We start from the raw sequence: 14,896 nt of genomic DNA on the forward strand, positions 1-14,896 counted from the left end.
ATGGGCTGTAAATTTTCATAGGAAAGGCTGCATGACCGTGACAGATTTGGATTCTGACATTTGGGACCCGCGAGGAAATAGCCTATCCAAGGTGGTGTCGACTTACTAGCCAGTCAACAAACGATTCTGCCTACCAGCCGTTGGATTGACATCCAACATCTGTCGTGTATCTTCTATCTCTTGTCTTCTTCTTCCTCCAGCCGCCCAAACCAAACCACCCCGTCGGCTCCGCCTGCTCCCGCCTCCCATGGCTGGCTGCGCCTCCGCCGCCCTACCGTACGTACCCTCCAACGTTGGCCAGTCCCTCCCTCTATTCCCCCACACGTCCTGTTATTCTCCGGCGACGTCAGCCCCAACACGCACCCGCGCCCGAACCAGTCAACCCTCGTACTCCCCTCCGCCTGCGACTGGACCGGCGCATCTTCAACGGCTCCTGTTCGTTCCGTCCGAGGCCTCGCCGTCGTCCTCCGCCTTGCGGCCTTGGTTCGCTCGCCGTGCGCGGTGCGCCGCCCTCTTGCGTTGTCAACGTCGTCAACAACCGAGAGGAACAAGGAGATGACTGTACGTGGAGAGGATGACAGTAGGGACCCACCAGCGTCATGGCAGTACGCAAGCAAGTGCCTCTATAGTACAAGCCCAAAAATATGGTTCCTCCTAATGGTTGGACATCTGGGGCTCACGCCATTGTCAACGTAGTCAATAAACGAGAGAATTACACTACGAGCGGCTGACACCAGGGACCCAGCAAGTCGCGCAGTTTTTTTTGAGGAACAAGCAGTTGTTATTTATACTAGTTTTAGCGACGGATCAGGGTAACAACGGGGCTGTGCGGGGGCTGTGGCCCGTCTAGCCAGGGTTTTATTTATGTTTACCACATCATGAGCCCAGTTGTGTTTTTTTCTTGCTGAAAATGGCTAGCCCAGTTCTATTTTTTTAAAGAAATACCCAAACAAGGCCTACTTGCTTTATCGGCCCTGCTGGGCTGCAAATCTTTCAAGACGAGGAGAGTTTCATTCGGTTTGCCCAGAAATGGGCTGTACATTTTTAAAACACATCAAACCGGGAATTAGTTTCAATTTTTTTCATTACAAGATCTTAAATTCCATTGATTTTTATGCGTGGACAATTATTTGGATTTTATATTTATATAAATTATTTTTCAAAATAGTTTGAATGTGAATCGATATTTCTGGATTAAAAACAGTTGACCGCACCGAAATATGCAAAATTTCGTATACTTTTTAACCGTGGCCACAATATGGGGTGTAATGCTAACAAAAAGAAGATGGGCTCCGAAAAACTTCTTAAGAATTAGCAAATGGGCTGTACATTATTAGAAATAATGGGAGATGGGCTGTATGCTGTTTTCCACAGATTTGAAGCTGACTTGTGTGCCTACTATAGGTTGACGCGTATGATTTCATAAAAAAAAGGTTGACGCACACGCAACGCCCTGTCAACTTAGTCAACACACGGGAGCAGTGACTGTTGGATGTCCATCCAACGGCTGTCGTGCTTCTTCAATCTCTGCTCTTCATGCTCCAGCCGCTCAAACAAGCGCCGGTGGGACTGCCTGCTCCCTCCTCCCGCGACTGGCTATGCTGTCGCGCAGGCCTCACGGCCCCACCGTACTCCCATCGCTGGCCTAGCCATCCCTCTACTCACCCACACATGCTTTTATTCTCCGGCGATGGCACACGAACCAGTAAACCCTCGTACTCCTCCGCGTGGGAAACAACTGCCGAGTATTCCCTGGCTCCGTGTCGTTCCCTTCCTAGGCCTCGCCGTCGTCCACCGCCCTGGTGCTCTCGGCGCGGCCTGGTCAACATGGTCAATGAATGACATCCATCGGAAGTGGACTGTACGTGGAGAGGCTGACAGCTGGGTCCACGGCCGCACGCAAGGACATGCCTCCTTATTACGCGCAAAATAATGATTCCTCCACCTGACAGCTGGGACCCACAGGAAGGGCCTCTGTATTTCGCGAAAAAACGTTCCCCCCGCTGACAGGTCGGACCCACCAGCTATATCTTCGCACGCAAGGAAGTGCCTCCTTATTACGCCCAAAAAAATGAATACCCCCTGCTAACTGGGACCCACCATATTGTTGGCCTGACTTGTGGGCCTACTAAGTTGATGGGGACGGAGGGCTTTGTCAACTTAGGCAATACTCCAGTGACCGTATGATGTCCATCCAACGGCCATAGTGCTTCTTCTGTTGGGGAACGTAGTAATTTCAAAAAATTTCCTACGCACACGCAAGATCATGGTGATGCATAGCAATGAGAGGGGAGGGTGTTGTCCACGTACCCTCGTAGACCGAAAGCGGAAGCGTTAACACAACGCGGTTGATGTAGTCGTACGTCTTCATGATCCGACCGATCAAGTACCGAACGTACGGCACCTCCGAGTTCAGCACACGTTTAGCTCGATGACGTCCCTCGAACTCCGATCCAGCCGAGTGTTGAGGGAGAGTTTCGTCAGCACGACGGCGTGGTGACAATGTTGATGTTCTACCGATGCAGGGCTTCGCCTAAGCACCGCTACGATATTATCGAGGTGTAATATGGTGGAGGGGGGCACCGCACACGGCTAAGAGATCAATGATCAATTGTGTGTCTAGAGGTGCCCCCTTCCCCCGTATATAAAGGTGCAAGGGGGGGTTCGGCCGGCCTAAGGGAGAGGCACGCCAGGAGGAGTCCTACTCCTACCGGGAGTAGGACTCCCCCCTTTTCCATGTTGGACTAGAAGAGAAAGGGGGAAAAGGTGGAGGGAAGGAAGGAAGGGGGGCGCCGCCCCCCTCTCCTTGTCCTATTCGGACTTGGGGGGGGGAGGGGCGCGCGGCCCTGCCCTGGCCTCCTCTCCTCTCTTCCACCTAGGCCCACAAAGGCCCATTAAGTTACCAGGGGGTTCCAGTAACCTCCCGGTACTCCGGAAAAATCCCGATTTCACCCGAAACACTTCCGATGTCCAAACATAGGCTTCCAATATATCAATCTTTATGTGTCGACCATTTCGAGACTCCTCGTCATGTCCGTGATCACATCTGGGACTCCGAACAATCTTCGGTACATCAAAACATATAAACTCATAACATAACTGTCATCGTATCGTTAAGCGTGCGGACCCTACGGGTTCGAGAACTATGTAGACATGACCGAGACACCTCTCCGGTCAATAACCAATAGCGGAACCTGGATGCTCATATTGGTTCCTACATATTCTACGAAGATCTTTATCGGTCAGACCGCATAACAACATACGTTGTTCCCTTTGTCATCGGTATGTTACTTGCCCGAGATTCGATCGTCGGTATCTCGATACCTAGTTCAATCTCGTTACCCGCAAGTCCCTTTACTCGTTCCGTAATACATCATCCCGCAACTAACTCATTAGTCACAATGCTTGCAAGGCTTATAGTGATGTGTATTACTGAGTGAGCCCAGAGATACCTCTCCGACAATCGGAGTGACAAATCCTAATCTCGAAATACGCCAACGCAACAAGTACCTTTGGAGACACCTGTAGAGCACCTTTATAATCACCTAGGTACATTGTGACGTTTGGTACCACACCAAGTGTTCCTCCGGTAAACGGGAGTTGCATAATCTCATAGTCATAGGAACATGTATAAGTCATGAAGAAAGCAATAGCAACATACTAAACGATCGAGTGCTAAGCTAACGGAATGGTTCAAGTCAATCACATCATTCTCCTAATGATGTGATCCCGTTAATCAAATAACAACTCATGTCTATGGCTAGGAAACATAACCATCTTTGATCAACGAGCTAGTCAAGTAGAGGCATACTAGTGACACTCTGTTTGTCTATGTATTCACACATGTATTATGTTTCCGGTTAATACAATTCTAGCATGAATAATAAACATTTATCATGATATAAGGAAATAAATAATAACTATATTATTGCCTCTAGGGCATATTTCCTTCAGTCTCCCACTTGCACTAGAGTCAATAATCTAGATTACACAGTAATGATTCTTACACCCATGGAGCCTTGGTGCTGATCATGTTTTGCTCGTGGAAGAGGCTTAGTCAACGGGTCTACAACATTCAGATCCGTATGTATCTTGCAAATTTCTATGTCTCCCACCTGGACTAAATCCCGGATGGAATTGAAGCGTCTTTTGATGTGCTTGGTTCTCTTGTGAAATCTGGATTCCTTTGCTAAGGCAATTGCACCAGTATTGTCACAAAATATTTTCATTGGTCCCGATGCACTAGGTATGACACCTAGATCGGATATGAACTCCTTCATCCAGACTCCTTCATTTGCTGCTTCCGAAGCAGCTATGTACTCCGCTTCACACGTAGATCCCGCCACGACACTTTGCTTAGAACTGCACCAACTGACAGCTCGACCGTTCAATGTAAACACGTATCTGGTTTGCGATTTAGAATCGTCCGGATCAGTGTCAAAGCTTGCATCAACGTAACCATTTACGATGAGCTCTTTGTCACCTCCATAAACGAGAAACATATCCTTAGTCCTTTTCAGGTATTTCAGGATGTTCTTGACCGCTGTCCAGTGATCCACTCCTAGATTACTTTGGTACCTCCCTGCTAAACTTATAGCAAGGCACACATCAGGTCTGGTACACAGCATTGCATACATGATAGAGCCTATGGCTGAAGCATAGGGAACATCTTTCATCTTCTCTCTATCTTCTGCAGTGGTCGGGCATTGAGTCTTACTCAATCTCACACCTTGTAGTACAGGCAAGAACCCTTTCTTTGCTTGATCCATTTTGAACTTCTTCAAAACTTTGTCAAGGTATGTGCTTTGTGAAAGTCCAATTAAGCGTCTTGATCTACCTCTATAGATCTTGATGCCCAATATATATGCACCTTCACCGAGGTCTTTCATTGAAAAACTCTTATTCAAGTATCCCTTTATGCTATCCAGAAATTCTATATCATTTCCAATTAGCAATATGTCATCCACATATAATATCAGAAATGCTACTGAGCTCCCACTCACTTTCTTGTAAATACAGCCTTCTCCAAAAGTCTGTATAAAACCAAATGCTTTGATCACACTATCAAAGCATTTATTCCAACTCCGAGAGGCTTGCACCAGTCCATAAATGGATCGCTGGAGCTTGCACACTTTGTTAGCTCCCTTTGGATCGACAAAACCTTCCGGTTGCATCATATACAACTCTTCTTCCAGAAATCCATTCAGGAATGCAGTTTTGACATCCATTTGCCAAATTTCATAATCATAAAATGAGGCAATTGCTAACATGATTCGGACAGACTTAAGCATCGCTACGGGTGAGAAGGTCTCATCGTAGTCAATCCCTTGAACTTGTCGAAAACCTTTCGCAACAAGTCGAGCTTTATAGAAAGTAACATTACCGTCAGCGTTAGTCTTCTTCTTGAAGATCCATTTATTTTCAATGGCTTGCCGATCATCGGGCAAGTCAACCAAAGTCCATACTTTGTTCTCATACATGGATCCCATCTCGGATTTCATGGGCTCAAGCCATTGTGTGGAATCTGGGCTCACCATCGCTTCTTCATAGTTCGTAGGTTCGTCATGGTCTGGTAACATAACCTCCAGAACAGGATTACCGTACCACTCTGGTGCGGATCTTAATCTGGTTGACCTACGAGGTTTAGTAATAACTCGATCTGAAGTTTCATGATCATTATCATTAACTTCCTCACTAATTGGTGTAGGTGTCGTAGAAACTGATTTCTATGATGATCTACTTTCCAATAAGGGAGCAGGTACAGTTACGTCATAAGGTTCTACTTTCCTCCCACTCACTTCTTTCGAGAGAAACTCCTTCTCTAGAAAGGATCCATTCTTAGCAACGAATGTCTTGCCTTCGGATCTGTGATAGAAGGTGTACCCAACAGTCTCCTTTGGGTATGCTATGAAGACACATTTCTCCGATTTAGGTTCGAGCTTATCAGGTTGAAGTTTCTTCACATACGCATCGCAACCCCAAATTTTAAGATACGACAACTTTGGTTTCTTGCCAAACCATAGTTCATAAGGTGTTGTTTCAACGGATTTTGATGGTGCCCTATTTAGAGTGAATGCAGCCGTCTCTAAAGCATAACCCCAAAATGATAGCGGTAAATCAGTAAGAGACATCATAGATCGCACCATATGTAGTAAAGTACGATTACGACGTTTGGACACACCGTTACATTGTGGTGTTCCGGGTGGCGTGAGTTGCGAAACTATTCCGCATTGTTTCAAATGTAGGCTAAACTCGTAACTCAAATATTCTCCTCCATGATCTGATCGTAGAAACTTTATTTTCTTGTTACGATGATTTTCAACTTCGCTCTGAAATTCTTTGAACTTTTCAAATGTTTCAGACTTATGTTTCATTAAGTAGATATACCCATATCTGCTCAAATCATCTGTGAAGGTGAGAAAATAATGATATTCGCCACGAGCCTCAATATTCATCGGACCACATACATCTGTATGTATGATTTCCAACAAATTAGTTGCTCTCTCCATAGTACCGGAGAACGGTGTTTTAGTCATCTTGCCTATGAGACACGGTTCGCAAGTACCAAGTGATTCATAATCAAGTGATTCCAAAAGTCCATCATTATGGAGTTTCTTCATGCGCTTTACACCGATATGACCTAAACAGCAGTGCCACAAATAAGTTGCACTATCATTATCAACTCTGCATCTTTTGGCTTCGACATTATGAATATGTGTGTCACTACTACCGAGATTCATTAAAAATAGACCACTCTTCAAGGGTGCATGACCATAAAAGATATTGCTCATATAAATAGAACAACCATTATTCTCTGATTTAAATGAATAACCGTCTCGCATCAAGCAAGATCCAGATATAATGTTCATGCTCAACGCTGGCACCAAATAACAATTATTTAGGTCTAATACTAATCCCGAAGGTAGATGTAGAGGTAGCGTGCCGACGGCGATCACATCGACTTTGGAACCATTTCCCACGCGCATCGTCACCTCGTCCTTAACCAATCTTCGCTTAATCCGTAGCCCTGTTTCGAGTTGCAAATATTAGACCTCGTCCTTAACCAATCTTCGCTTAATCCGTAGCCCTGTTTCGAGTTGCAAATATTAGCAACAGAACCAGTATCAAATACCCAGATGCTACTGCGAGCATTAGTGAGGTACACATCAATAAGATGTATATCACATATACCTTTGTTCACCTTGCCATCCTTCTTATCCGCCAAATACTTGGGGTAGTTCCGCTTCCAGTGACCAGTCTGCTTGCAGTAGAAGCACTCAGTCTCAGGCTTAGGTCCAGACTTGGGTTTCTTCTCCTGAACAACAACTTGCTTGCTATTCTTCTTGAAGTTCCCCTTCTTCTTCCCTTTGCCCTTTTTCTTGAAACTAGTGGTCTTATTGACCATCAACACTTGATGCTCCTTTTGATTTCTACCTCCGCTGCCTTTAGCATTGCGAAGAGCTCGGGAATTGTCTTATTCATCCCTTGCATGTTATAGTTCATCACGAAGCTCTTGTAGCTTGGTGGCAGTGATTGAAGAATTCTGTCAATGACGCTATCATCTGGAAGATTAACTCCCAGTTGAATCAAGTGATTATTATACCCAGACATTTTGAGTATATGCTCACTGACAGAACTATTCTCTTCCATCTTGCAGCTGTAGAACTTATTGGAGACTTCATATCTCTCAATCCGGGCATTTGCTTGAAATATTAACTTCAACTCCTGGAACAACTCATATGCTCCATGACGTTCAAAACGTCGTTGAAGACCCGGTTCTAAGCCGTAAAGCATGGCACACTGAACTATCGAGTAGTCATCAGCTTTGCTCTGCCAGACGTTCATAACTTCTGGCGTTGCTCTTGCAGCAGGCCTGGCACCCAGCGGTGCTTCCAAGACGTAATTCTTTTGTGCAGCAATGAGGATAATCCTCAAGTTACGGACCCAGTCTGTGTAATTGCTACCATCATCTTTCAACTTTGCTTTCTCAAGGAACGCATTAAAATTCAACGGAACAACAGCACGGGCCATCCATCTACAATTAACATAGACAAGCAAGATACTATCAGGTACTAAGTTCATGATAAATTTAAGTTCTATTAATCATATTACTTAAGAACTCCCACTTAGATAGACATCTCTCTAATCATCTAAGTGATTACGTGATCCAAATCAACTAAACCATAACCGATCATCACGTGAAATGGAGTAGTTTTCAATGGTGAACATCACTATGTTGATCATATCTACTATATGATTCACGCTCGACCTTTCGGTCTCAATGTTCCGAGGCCATATCTGCATATGCTAGGCTCGTCAAGTTTAACCTGAGTATTCCGCGTGTGCAACTGTTTTGCACCCGTTGTATTTGAACGTAGAGCCTATCACACCCGATCATCACGTGGTGTCTCAGCACGAAGAACTTTCGCAACGGTGCATACTCAGGGAGAACACTTTTATCTTGAAATTTTAGTGAGAGATCATCTTATAATGTTACCGTCAATCAAAGCAAGATAAGATGCATAAAAGATAATCATCACATGCAATCAATATAAGTGATATGATATGGCCATCATCATCTTGTGCTTGTGATCTCCATCTCCGAAGCACCGTCATGATCACCATCGTCACCGGTGCGACACCTTGATCTCCATCGTAGCATCATTGTCGTCTCGCCAACTATTGCTTTTACGACTATCGCTACCGCTTAGTGATAAAGTAAAACAATTACATGGCGATTGCATTGCATACAATAAAGCGACAACCATATGGCTCCTGCCAGTTGCCGATACCTTGGTTACAAAACATGATCATCTCATACAATAAAATATAGCATCATGTCCTGACCATATCACATCACAACATGCCCTGCAAAAACAAGTTAGACGTCCTCTACTTTGTTGTTGCAAGTTTTACGTGGCTGCTACGGGCTGAGCAAGAACCGTTCTTACCTACACATCAAAACCACAATGATAGTTTGTCAAGTTGGTGCTGTTTTAACCTTCGCAAGGACCGGGCGTAGCCACACTCGGTTCAACTAAAGTGAGAGAGACAGACACCCGCCAGTCACCTTTAAACAACGAGTGCTCGCAACGGTGAAACCAGTCTCTCATAAGCGTACGCGTAATGTTGGTCCGGGCCGCTTCATCTTACAATACCGTTGAACCAAAATATGACATGCTGGTAAGTACTATGACTTATATCGCCCACAACTCACTTGTGTTCTACTCGTGCATATAACATCAACGCATAAAACCAGGCTCGGATGCCACTGTTGGGGAACGTAGTAATTTCAAAAAAATTCCTACGCACACGCAAGATCATGGTGATGCATAGCAACAAGAGGGGAGAGTGTTGTCCACGTACCCTCGTAGACCAAAAGCGGAAGCTTTAACACAACGCGGTTGATGTAGTCGTACGTCTTCACGATCCGACCGATCAAGTACCGAACGTACGGCACCTCCGAGTTCAGCACACGTTCAGCTTGATGACATCCCTCGAACTCCGATCCAGCCGAGTGTTGAGGGAGAGTTTCGTCAGCACAACGGCGTGGTGACAATGTTGATGTTCTACCGATGCAGGGCTTCGCCTAAGCACCGCTACGATATTATCGAGGTTTAATATGGTGGAGGGGGGCACCGCACACGGCTAAGAGATCAATGATCAATTGTGTGTCTAGAGGTGCCCCCTGCCCCCATATATAAAGGTGCAAGGGGGGGTTCGGCCGGCCAAAGGGAGAGGCGCGCCAGGAGGAGTCCTACTCCTACCGGGAGTAGGACTCCCCCCTTTTCCATGTTGGACTAGGAGAGAAAGGGGGAAAAGGTGGAGGGGAGGAAGGAAGGGGGGGCGCCCCCCTCTCTTTGTCCTATTCGGACTGGGGGGAGGGGCGCGCGGCCCTGCCCTGGCCTCCTCTCCTCTCTTCCACCTAGGCCCACAAAGGCCCATTAAGTTACCGGGGGGTTCCGGTAACCTCCTGGTACTCTGGAAAAATCCCGATTTCACCCGGAACACTTCCGATGTCCAAACATAGGCTTCCAATATATCAATCTTTATGTCTCGACCATTTCGAGACTCCTCGTCATGTCCGTGATCACATCCGGGACTCCGAACAACCTTCGGTACATCAAAACATATAAACTCATAATATAACTGTCATCGTAACGTTAAGCGTGCGGACCCTACGGGTTCGAGAACTATGTAGACATGACCGAGACACCTCTCCAGTCAATAACCAATAGCGGAACCTGGATGCTCATATTGGTTCCTACATATTCTACGAAGATCTTTATCGGTCAGACCGCATAACAACATACGTTGTTCCCTTTGTCATCGGTATGTTACTTGCCCGAGATTCGATCGTCGGTATCTCGATACCTAGTTCAATCTCGTTACCGGCAAGTCTCTTTACTCGTTCCGTAATACATCATCCCGCAACTAACTCATTAGTCACAATGCTTGCAAGGCTTATAGTGATGTATATTACTGAGTGGGCCCAGAGATACCTCTCCGACTATCGGAGTGACAAATCCTAATCTCGAAATACGCCAACCCAACAAGTACCTTTGGAGACACCTGTAGAGCACCTTTATAATCACCCAGTTACGTTGTGACGTTTGGTATCACACAAAGTGTTCCTCCGGTAAACGGGAGTTGCATAATCTCATAGTAATAGGAACATGTATAAGTCATGAAGAAAGCAATAGCAACATACTAAACGATCGAGTGCTAAGCTAACGGAATGGGTCAAGTCAATCACATCATTATCCTAATGATGTGATCCCGTTAATGAAATAACAACTCATGTCTATGGCTAGGAAACATAACCATCTTTGATCAACGAGCTAGTCAAGTAGAGGCATACTAGTGACACTCTGTTTGTCTATGTATTCACACATGTATTATGTTTTCGGTTAATACAATTCTAGCATGAATAATAAACATTTATCATGATATAAGGAAATAAATAATAACTTTATTATTGCCTCTAGGGCATATTTCCTTCATCTTCAACCTCTGGTCTTCTTGCTCTAGCCGCCCAAGGCAGCGCCGGTCGTGCCGCCTGCTCCTGCCTCCCATGGCCGGCTGTGCTACCACGGAGGCCTCACCGCCCCCATACTACTCCCACCACTGGCCAGGCCATCCCTCCACTCACCCACACCCCCTGTTATTCTGCGGCGACGACAGCCTCACACCGCAGCCGAACCAGTGAACGCTCGTACTCCTCTCCGCGTGGGCATCCACTGCCGCGTCTTACCCGGCTCCGCGTCGTCCCCTTCCTAGGCCTCGCCGTCGTCCACCGCCGTGGTGCTCTCGGCGCAGCGTGGTCAATGTGGTCAACGACTGACTTCCATCGGAAGAGTACTATACGTGGAGAGGCTGACAGCTGGGTCCACTACAGCCGCAAGGAAGTGCCTCCTTATTACGCGGAAAATAATTATTCCTCCACCTGACAGCGGGGACCCACCGGACGGGCCACCAGTATTTTGCGAAAAAATCATTTCCCCCTGACTACTGGGACCCACTGGATGGGCCACCGTGTTTCGCGAAAAAACATTTCCCCCGCTATCAGCTCAGACCCACCAGAAGTGCCTCCATATTACGCACAAAAAAATGAATACCCCCCCAGCTAGCTGGGACCCACCTTGGTGGGGGCTGACTTGTGGGCCTACTAAGTTGACGGGGATGAAGGGCTTTGTCAACTTAGTCAATATGAATGATTCTAGCTCCAGTGACCGTATGATGTCCATCCAACGGCCGTAGTGCCTCTAGGGCATATTTCCTTCATCTTCAACCTCTGGTCTTCTTGCTCCAGCCGCCCAAAGCAGCGCCGGTCGTGCCGCATGCTCCTGCCTCCCGTGGCCGGCTGTCCTGCCGCAGAGGCCTCACCGCCCCCTACTATTCCCACCGCAGGCCAGGCCCTGCGGCGACGGCAGCCTCACACCGCAGCCGAACTAGTGAACCCTCGTACTCCTCTCCGCGCGGGCTTCCACTGCTGCGTCTTCCCCGGCTCCGCGTTGTCCCCTTCCTAGGCCTCGCCGTCGTCCACCGCCGTGGTGCTCTCCGCGCGGCGTGGTCAACGTGGTCAAGGAACGACTTCCATCGGAAGAGTACTGTACGTGGAGAGGCTGACAGCTGGGTCCATGGCCACAGCCCAGTTTTTTTGTGATTTGCCAAGTAAGTCGCTTTGTCAGGCCTATTGGTCTGCAAATCTTTCAAGACGAGGAGAGCTTTCATTCGGCTGTCCGAGAAAATGGCCCATCAGTAATGAGAAATGGGTTGTACATTTTAAAAACACATCAAACCGGCAATTAGTTTCAAATATCTTTTTTTTCATTTCAAGATTTTAAATTACATTAATTTTTATGTGTGGAGAATTTGTTGGATTTTATATTGATATACATTTATTTTTAAAAACAGCTTGAATGTGAGTCGAAATTTCGGGATTAAAAACAGTTCGGACCGCACCGAAATATGCAAAATTTCGTATAATTTTTTAACCGTGGCCACGATATGGGCTGTAATGCTAACAAAAAGAATATGGGCTCAAAAAAACCTTAAGAATTAGCAAATGGGCTGTAAATTATTAGAAATAATGGCAGATGGGCTGTATGCTGTTTTCCACAGATTTGAGGCTTTCCTAAAAAAAGGTTGATGCACAAGCACTGACTGTTGGATGTCCATCTAACGGTCGTCGTGCTTCTTCAATCTCTGCTCTTCCTGCTCCAGCCGCTCAAACAAGCGCCCATGGGACTGCCTGCTCCCTCCTCCCCGCGGTCGGCTGTGCTGCTACGCAGGCCTCACCGCCCCACCTTACTACCATCGCTGGCCTAGCCATCCCTCTACTCACCCACACCTGCTGTTATTCTCCGGCGACGGCAGACGAACCAGTAAACCCTCGTCCAGTCGTACTCCCCTCCGCGTGGGAAACAACTGCCGAGTCTTCCCTGCCTCTGTGTCGTCCCCTTCCTAGGCCTCGCGGTCGTCCACCGCCGTGGTGCTCTCGGCGCGGCGTGGTCAATGTGGTCAATGACCGACTTCCATCGGAAGAGTACTGTGTGTGGAGACACTGACAGCTGGGTCCACGGCCGCAGCAAGGAAGTGCCTCCTTATTACGTGCAAAATAATTATTCCTCCACCTCACAGCGGGGACCCACCGGACGGGCCACCGTATTTCGCGAAAAAAACGTTTTCCCCCTGATTGCTGGGACCCACCAGCTACACCTTCGCACACAAGGAAGTGCGTCCGGGCAAAAAAACAAAACGATTCGCCCCCCTGACTGCTGGGACCCACCAGCTACATCTTCGCACGCAAGGAAGTGCCTGACAGTCGGGACCCACCTGGTCGAAGCGTACGTAGCGTTGTCATTCTGGTCGCGAACGTGTACGTACATATATACTGGTGGATGTAGAGGCTCGCATGTGTCGTAGTAGAGGCGCGCACGTAGCATGTACACGTACGTACAGCGGCCAGGGTGCAAGAAAGAAAATACGGCCACGTATGTGTACATACAGGCGGGGTCTCGAACGCCTACTCGCGCATACGTACGGCGAGGGATTGTTGACATGGCTGGGTCGGAACGGAGAAACATCGTCGTCGTCGTCGTGTTCATGGGGAGGCAACGGAATACGTCGTGTTCATGGGGAGGCAGCGGAATGCGTCGTGTTCATCGGGAGGCAATGGAATGCGTGGGAGCCAACCGGCTGGATCGGAACGGAATGCGTGGTCTTGTTCATTGGGAGGGCTTGGACGGAACAGGCGATGGAAATGAGGCATGGCGTACCGCATAACGGAGGAAACGGCCTTGTGTTCGACCAGCCACGTTCGAAACGGGATCCTGTTCATCGGGAGGGGTCTAGCGTACAGCAAAACGAACGAAGCGGACCTCCTACGGTCGAAATGGCGGTCTTGTTGATCGGGAGGGGTGTGGCGTACCGCAAAACGGATGAAACGGACCTCCTACAGTCGAAACGGGGGCCCTGTTGATCAGGAGGGGTGTGGCGTACCGCAAAACGGGACTCCACGGGATACTGTTCATCTCCACCGTCGACCTCCTCCAGCCTCCACGGGCTCCTGTTCATCCAGCCTCCACCGCGCGCTACTCCACCGGCTACTGTTCAACCACCCCTCCACGGGCACCCCTCCACCGTCTACTGTTCATCAAGCCCTCCACACCACGGGGTCCTGTTCAACCACCCCTCCACCGTCTACTGTTCATCCAGCCCTCCACACCACGGGGTCCTGTTCATCCAGAGGCAACGTCACCGCTCACTATTCATCCACCCCCCCCCGCAACGCTCACTGTTCATCCCAGAGGCAGCATCGATTGGCTTCAGTTAGCAGCAGTAGCGAAGGAATCGCTTGATCGGGTTCAGTTAACAGCCATCGATCGATCGCTCGGGTTCAGTAACGCGTAGCCTGCAGTGCAATCGCTCGGCCCCCGACCTCCCACCGTAACCAGGAACTCCCCAAAATTTTCCTCGCCCTCGCTTCTACCACGGTTTTTTCCGTCATGGACGGCCCAAAGAATGTCATGCAGCTGCTTCTCCGGCCCGCCCAGGACGAAAAACCCATTTTTTGTCATAGAAGTAGGAGCCCACCACATCTATGATGATACCGGGTTTTGTCACAATTATCGTCATAGAAGTGTCGTATGTATGACAGAAAAAAATTTCGTTCGGCCCAAAATGTCACGGATGTGTCTTTTTTTTGTAGTGTCCATGGATCGATAATATGAAATAAACACATGCACATGCTAGAATTCAATAGAGTATGGGTGTCTAATAGACCGATTTTCGTCCATACGCAATTTGCAAAATTTATGATCTCATCCAAAAATAATAATGCCATTTATATTTTAATTTGATGCGTAGAACCGCCTTTTACACGTAGATGCAC

The sequence above is a fragment of the Triticum aestivum genome, chromosome 7D (assembly GCF_018294505.1).
Source record: "Triticum aestivum cultivar Chinese Spring chromosome 7D, IWGSC CS RefSeq v2.1, whole genome shotgun sequence".
Taxonomy (NCBI): domain Eukaryota; kingdom Viridiplantae; phylum Streptophyta; class Magnoliopsida; order Poales; family Poaceae; genus Triticum; species Triticum aestivum.